At 50.2% G+C, this 5000-nt stretch overlaps 12 non-coding genes and 1 pseudogene across 12 annotated transcripts; 8 read left to right on the plus strand and 5 right to left on the minus strand.

Moving 5' to 3' along the window:
• Window positions 1–91: 91 nt before the first annotated feature.
• LOC131442871 (U2 spliceosomal RNA) lies at window positions 92–263 on the minus strand (annotated as a pseudogene).
• A 307-nt stretch (window positions 264–570) lies between these two features.
• LOC131441322 (5S ribosomal RNA) lies at window positions 571–689 on the plus strand. Its single transcript, XR_009231990.1, has one exon. It is a non-coding gene; the product is annotated as a 5S ribosomal RNA (ribosomal RNA).
• A 124-nt stretch (window positions 690–813) lies between these two features.
• LOC131442464 (U2 spliceosomal RNA) lies at window positions 814–1006 on the minus strand. Its single transcript, XR_009233037.1, has one exon. It is a non-coding gene; the product is annotated as a U2 spliceosomal RNA (small nuclear RNA).
• Window positions 1007–1314: 308 nt separating this feature from the next.
• On the plus strand, window positions 1315–1433 carry LOC131477647 (5S ribosomal RNA). Its single transcript, XR_009243973.1, has one exon. It is a non-coding gene; the product is annotated as a 5S ribosomal RNA (ribosomal RNA).
• Window positions 1434–1557: 124 nt separating this feature from the next.
• LOC131442754 (U2 spliceosomal RNA) lies at window positions 1558–1750 on the minus strand. The gene has a single exon (XR_009233316.1). It is a non-coding gene; the product is annotated as a U2 spliceosomal RNA (small nuclear RNA).
• A 308-nt stretch (window positions 1751–2058) lies between these two features.
• Window positions 2059–2177, plus strand: LOC131477648 (5S ribosomal RNA). The gene has a single exon (XR_009243974.1). It is a non-coding gene; the product is annotated as a 5S ribosomal RNA (ribosomal RNA).
• A 124-nt stretch (window positions 2178–2301) lies between these two features.
• LOC131442755 (U2 spliceosomal RNA) lies at window positions 2302–2494 on the minus strand. The gene has a single exon (XR_009233317.1). It is a non-coding gene; the product is annotated as a U2 spliceosomal RNA (small nuclear RNA).
• Window positions 2495–2802: 308 nt separating this feature from the next.
• Window positions 2803–2921, plus strand: LOC131441401 (5S ribosomal RNA). The gene has a single exon (XR_009232067.1). It is a non-coding gene; the product is annotated as a 5S ribosomal RNA (ribosomal RNA).
• A 296-nt stretch (window positions 2922–3217) lies between these two features.
• On the plus strand, window positions 3218–3336 carry LOC131441341 (5S ribosomal RNA). The gene has a single exon (XR_009232008.1). It is a non-coding gene; the product is annotated as a 5S ribosomal RNA (ribosomal RNA).
• A 296-nt stretch (window positions 3337–3632) lies between these two features.
• Window positions 3633–3751, plus strand: LOC131477786 (5S ribosomal RNA). The gene has a single exon (XR_009244106.1). It is a non-coding gene; the product is annotated as a 5S ribosomal RNA (ribosomal RNA).
• A 124-nt stretch (window positions 3752–3875) lies between these two features.
• Window positions 3876–4068, minus strand: LOC131442507 (U2 spliceosomal RNA). The gene has a single exon (XR_009233080.1). It is a non-coding gene; the product is annotated as a U2 spliceosomal RNA (small nuclear RNA).
• Window positions 4069–4376: 308 nt separating this feature from the next.
• Window positions 4377–4495, plus strand: LOC131477146 (5S ribosomal RNA). Its single transcript, XR_009243497.1, has one exon. It is a non-coding gene; the product is annotated as a 5S ribosomal RNA (ribosomal RNA).
• A 296-nt stretch (window positions 4496–4791) lies between these two features.
• LOC131477157 (5S ribosomal RNA) lies at window positions 4792–4910 on the plus strand. Its single transcript, XR_009243508.1, has one exon. It is a non-coding gene; the product is annotated as a 5S ribosomal RNA (ribosomal RNA).
• The last annotated feature ends 90 nt before the right edge of the window (window positions 4911–5000 follow it).

Here is a 5000-nt window from a genome sequence, read left to right on the forward strand (position 1 = left end):
ATTCAATTCATCACACATTATGTGGTTCAGATACAGCTGCCTGTGATTATACACTTGGCCAGTAGGTGGTTTCGTGTGCACATGAAGCTTCGAGAAATGAACCCTTTCTCGAACCAATTGGCTCAAGTGGTTCAATGCCTCATGAGGCTTCATCTCACCATCACTACATTTAATATTTAATCCCCATATAGAGGACATATCAGATATTAAACTGATAAGAACAGATACTACACTTGATCTTAGCCAAAAGGCCGAGAAGCGATGGCCCACAAGTGTCTGGGGCCAACTCAAGATCTTGGCACACAAGTTACTTGTTGTGGTGCCATGTTTTTTAAGTGCGCATAACAAAGGCTGCTGCTGATCACCTCCGCCCCAAGGTGATCTAAGTGCACCTCTGAGCCTTGACGGACAGCTGCTTGACATTTGACACACTCAAAGGGCGCGGCCATACAGCAAAGCCCACCAAAAACAACTTAAACTCTTGAACGTTCGAAAGGCTGACTTTTGAGCTCCTCCACGAGCAGGGTCCTTGCCTAGTCTATAAAAGGAGTCTGTGTCCCCAGCCCGTCGGCTTACGGCCATACCACCCTGAGCACGCCCTATCTCGTCTGATCTCGGAAGCTAAGCAGGGTCGGGCCTGGTTAGTACATGGATGGGAGACCGCCTGGGAATACCAGGTGCTGTAAGCTTTTACACTGCTGCTTCCTTACAAGAAACATGGGCTTGCAATTACATTGACGCACGGGCACGGGCACAGGCACACGTTAACGTCCTTCTAGTTCCAGCCTTGCTTTGGTTTTCACAGAAAAAAGAGAATGGTGCACCGTTCCTGGTGGCACTGCAATGCCAGGTCAATGCAAGGAGTGATGAGAGCAAGCCCCAGTTTTCACCTCCCAATGCTCAAAAATGCATTTAATATTTAATCCCCATATAGAGGACATATCAGATATTAAACTGATAAGAACAGATACTACACTTGATCTTAGCCAAAAGGCCGAGAAGCGATGGCCCACAAGTGTCTGGGGCCAACTCAAGATCTTGGCACACAAGTTACTTGTTGTGGTGCCATGTTTTTTAAGTGCGCATAACAAAGGCTGCTGCTGATCACCTCCGCCCCAAGGTGATCTAAGTGCACCTCTGAGCCTTGACGGACAGCTGCTTGACATTTGACACACTCAAAGGGCGCGGCCATACAGCAAAGCCCACAAAAAACAAATTAAATTCTTGAACGTTCGAAAGGCTGACTTTTGAGCTCCTCCACGAGCAGGGGGCCTTGCCTAGTCTATAAAAGGAGTCTGTGTCCCCAGCCCGTCGGCTTACGGCCATACCACCCTGAGCAAGCCCGATCTCGTCTGATCTCGGAAGCTAAGCAGGGTCGGGCCTGGTTAGTACTTGGATGGGAGACCGCCTGGGAATACCAGGTGCTGTAAGCTTTTACACTGCTGCTTCCTTACAAGAAACATGGGCTTGCAATTACGTTGACGCACGGGCACGGGCACAGGCACACGTTAACGTCCTTCTAGTTCCAGCCTTGCTTTGGTTTTCACAGAAAAAAGAGAATGGTGCACCGTTCCTGGTGGCACAGCAATGCCAGGTCAATGCAAGGAGTGAAGAGAGCAAGCCCCAGTTTTCACTTCCCAATGCTCAAAAATGCATTTAATATTTAATCCCCATATAGAGGACATATCAGATATTAAACTGATAAGAACAGATACTACACTTGATCTTAACCAAAAGGCCGAGAAGCGATGGCCCACAAGTGTCTGGGGCCAACTCAAGATCTTGGCACACAAGTTACTTGTTGTGGTGCCATGTTTTTTAAGTGCGCATAACAAAGGCTGCTGCTGATCACCTCCGCCCCAAGGTGATCTAAGTGCACCTCTGAGCCTTGACGGACAGCTGCTTGACATTTGACACACTCAAAGGGCGCGGCCATACAGCAAAGCCCACCAAAAACAACTTAAATTCTTGAACGTTCGAAAGGCTGACTTTTGAGCTCCTCCACGAGCAGGGGGCCTTGCCTAGTCTATAAAAGGAGTCTGTGTCCCCAGCCCGTCGGCTTACGGCCATACCACCCTGAGCAAGCCCGATCTCGTCTGATCTCGGAAGCTAAGCAGGGTCGGGCCTGGTTAGTACTTGGATGGGAGACCGCCTGGGAATACCAGGTGCTGTAAGCTTTTACACTGCTGCTTCCTTACAAGAAACATGGGCTTGCAATTACATTGACGCACGGGCACGGGCACAGGCACACGTTAACGTCCTTCTAGTTCCAGCCTTGCTTTGGTTTTCACAGAAAAAAGAGAATGGTGCACCGTTCCTGGTGGCACAGCAATGCCAGGTCAATGCAAGGAGTGAAGAGAGCAAGCCCCAGTTTTCACTTCCCAATGCTCAAAAATGCATTTAATATTTAATCCCCATATAGAGGACATATCAGATATTAAACTGATAAGAACAGATACTACACTTGATCTTAACCAAAAGGCCGAGAAGCGATGGCCCACAAGTGTCTGGGGCCAACTCAAGATCTTGGCACACAAGTTACTTGTTGTGGTGCCATGTTTTTTAAGTGCGCATAACAAAGGCTGCTGCTGATCACCTCCGCCCCAAGGTGATCTAAGTGCACCTCTGAGCCTTGACGGACAGCTGCTTGACATTTGACACACTCAAAGGGCGCGGCCATACAGCAAAGCCCACCAAAAACAACTTAAATTCTTGAACGTTCGAAAGGCTGACTTTTGAGCTCCTCCACGAGCAGGGGGCCTTGCCTAGTCTATAAAAGGAGTCTGTGTCCCCAGCCCATCGGCTCACGGCCATACCACCCTGAGCACGCCCGATCTCGTCTGATCTCGGAAGCTAAGCAGGGTCGGACCTGGTTAGTACTTGGATGGGAGACAGCCTGGGAATACCAGGTGCTGTAAACTTTTACACTGCTGCTTCCTTACAAGAAACATGGGCTTGCAATTACGTTGACGCACGGGCACACGTTAACGTCCTTCTAGTTTCTGCCTTGGATGTCGCTCTGCAAGCACGTGAGAAGCTTGGAGATGGGCAGCAGCTTACCCATCTCGATGTAGCTTCCTAATACTGGAATATAGTGTAGCAGATAGTGGAGATAAAGGCTCAAGTGCAGTGTGTTCGAAAGGCTGACCTTTGAGCTCCTCCACGAGCAGGGGGCCTTGCCTAGTCTATAAAAGGAGTCTGTGTCCCCAGCCAGTCGGCTTACGGCCATACCACCCTGAGCACGCCCCATCTCGTCTGATCTCGGAAGCTAAGCAGAGTCGGGCCTGGTTAGTACTTGGATGGGAGACCGCCTGGGAATACCAGGTGCTGTAAGCTTTTACACTGCTGCTTCCTTACAAGAAACATGGGCTTGCAATTACGTTGACGCACTGGCACACGTTAACGTCCTTCTAGTTTCAGCCTTGGATGTCGCTCTGCAAGCATGTGAGAAGCTTGGAGATGGGGAGCAGCTTACCCATCTCGGTGTAGCTTCCTAATACTGGAATAGAGTGTAGCAGGTAGTGGAGATAAAGGCTCAAGTGCAGTGTGTTCGAAAGGCTGACTTTTGAGCTCCTCCACGAGCAGGGGGCCTTGCCTAGTCTATAAAAGGAGTCTGTGTTCCCAGCCCGTCGGCTTACGGCCATACCACCCTGAGCACGCCCGATCTCGTCTGATCTCGGAAGCTAAGCAGGGTCGGCCCTGGTTAGTACTTGGATGGGAGACCGCCTGGGAATACCAGGTGCTGTAAGCTTTTACACTGCTGCTTCCTTACAAGAAACATGGGCTTGCAATTACGTTGACGCACGGGCACGGGCACAGGCACACGTTAACGTCCTTCTAGTTCCAGCCTTGCTTTGGTTTTCACAGAAAAAAGAGAATGGTGCACCGTTCCTGGTGGCACTGCAATGCCAGGTCAATGCAAGGAGTGAAGAGAGCAAGCCCCAGTTTTCACCTCCCAATGCTCAAAAATGCATTTAATATTTAATCCCCATATAGAGGACACATCAGATATTAAACTGATAAGAACAGATACTACACTTGATCTTAGCCAAAAGGCCGAGAAGCGATGGCCCACAAGTGTCTGGGGCCAACTCAGGATCTTGGCACACAAGTTACTTGTTGTGGTGCCATGTTTTTTAAGTGCGCATAACAAAGGCTGCTGCTGATCACCTCCGCCCCAAGGTGATCTAAGTGCACCTCTGAGCCTTGACGGACAGCTGCTTGACATTTGACACACTCAAAGGGCGCGGCCATACAGCAAAGCCCACCAAAAACAACTTAAACTCTTGAACGTTCGAAAGGCTGACCTTTGAGCTCCTCCACGAGCAGGGGGCCTTGCCTAGTCTATAAAAGGAGTCTGTGTCCCCAGCCCGTCGGCTTACGGCCATACCACCCTGAGCACGCCCGATCTCGTCTGATCTCGGAAGCTAAGCAGGGTCGGGCCTGGTTAGTACTTGGATGGGAGACCGCCTGGGAATACCAGGTGCTGTAAGCTTTTACACTGCTGCTTCCTTACAAGAAACATGGGCTCGAAATTACGTTGACGCACGGGCACACGTTAACGTCCTTCTAGTTTCAGCCTTGGATGTCGCTCTGAAAGCATGTGAGAAGCTTGGAGATGGGGAGCAGCTTACCCATCTCGGTGTAGCTTCCTAATACTGGAATAGAGTGTAGCAGGTAGTGGAGATAAAGGCTCAAGTGCAGTGTGTTCGAAAGGCTGACTTTTGAGCTCCTCTACGAGCAGGCGGCCTTGCCTAGTCTATAAAAGGAGTATGTGTCCCCAGCCCGTCGGCTTACGGCCATACCACCCTGAGCACGCCCGATCTCGTCTGATCTCGGAAGCTAAGCAGGGTCGGGCCTGGTTAGTACTTGGATGGGAGACCGCCTGGGAATACCAGGTGCTGTAAGCTTTTACACTGCTGCTTCCTTACAAGAAACATGGGCTTGCAATTACGTTGACGCACGGGCACACGTTAACGTCCTTCTAGTTTCAGCCTTGG

The sequence above is a fragment of the Solea solea genome, chromosome 16 (genome assembly GCF_958295425.1).
Source record: "Solea solea chromosome 16, fSolSol10.1, whole genome shotgun sequence".
In the NCBI taxonomy this organism is placed as follows: domain Eukaryota; kingdom Metazoa; phylum Chordata; class Actinopteri; order Pleuronectiformes; family Soleidae; genus Solea; species Solea solea.